The sequence below is a fragment of the Dendroctonus ponderosae genome, unplaced genomic scaffold (assembly GCF_020466585.1).
Source record: "Dendroctonus ponderosae isolate FM_Combo_2020 unplaced genomic scaffold, Dpon_F_20191213v2 Dpon_F_20191213_8, whole genome shotgun sequence".
NCBI lineage: Eukaryota > Metazoa > Arthropoda > Insecta > Coleoptera > Curculionidae > Dendroctonus > Dendroctonus ponderosae.
Genome location: NW_026019016.1, coordinates 12870637 through 12871643, shown reverse-complemented (window position 1 = coordinate 12871643; position 1007 = coordinate 12870637). Strand labels below are relative to the sequence as shown.

General features: G+C 47.5%; 1 protein-coding gene across 1 annotated transcript in view; it reads right to left on the bottom strand.

Moving 5' to 3' along the window:
• LOC109545764 (disco-interacting protein 2) overlaps positions 1 to 431 on the bottom strand; it is a 126627-nt gene extending 126196 nt beyond the window's left edge. The window contains exon 1 of the mRNA XM_048669148.1: positions 97 to 431. The gene's annotated coding sequence lies outside the window, so the exon portion shown is untranslated. The remainder of the gene's footprint in view (positions 1 to 96) is intronic.
• Between the last annotated feature and the right edge of the window lie 576 nt (positions 432 to 1007).

Sequence of the window (1007 nt, the reverse complement as noted above, 5' to 3'; positions counted from 1 at the left end):
AAACACCCCGCATAAAAGGCGGAATCGTTGTTGAAACGAGCACCATCCACTTGTATGCGGGTACCCAATCCATTTGCATGTGATCAGAGCCTGCACCTATAAAACCACTAGTGATAACAACCAGCAAAGAACCCGCTCGGCTGAACCAAATTCACTGATAAACGCATATCCAGGGCACTTTATTGCACTTCAGCAATGGATGAACGTGTCGATTGAGGGAAAAAACACTAAACCGAGGATGGATAACAAAAGCGCGGCTTAACTTGAGTAAAAAACGCGTCACAACGAGTTTGCTCGGCAGCGCTCGCCGGTTCACTGAGGTACAACTCGCTTAGTTTATCCGTCCTGCTATTGGTACTGGCCATGGTACCGGTACCAAAAGCAGATCGGGGCGAGAGGGGATCTTCTTCGCGGTCCGGAGAGAGTGATGCTGCTTAGTGGGTACCATGGTGCAAAGGCCGATCGGATTGGGTGGTACCTGCATCTTATGGTATAGACGGGTTTATCTCTCCCTCCGATCAATATAGCTGTGCGCCGAGAGCTACATTAATCCACTGTTTTATGTAATCGGTTCAGGATTCATAGCCACCAATTAAGGAACCCGATGTGTGGTTCCTTCGTAATTCACCATTTGCCTATCAAGATCCAGTACCACTTTGCTGGCATGCTTTCGCTGCAGCTCAACTCACTGGCACCAGAACCCGGCACGCGCTAAAACACCCCAAATTAGTCAAAAAAAAGCGCAAATGTTGGGCAAAAATGCCAACGCCAGTGCACGAAGAGAACCGCTTCAATCACGTACCAGCTTTTTGCCATTATTTCAGGCTGCAAACTCTCCTACGAGCGCATTATCAGCAACGATCAAAAGAAACTTGCGGATTTTGCAACTGAACAATAACAAAACGTCGTACGTCTCAAGACCATTTAAATCGCTCTTCACTGTCGGGTTTTATAATTTTTCACCTCATTGGTCATGCTCACAGCCCAATCATTGCGCTGTGAGCATG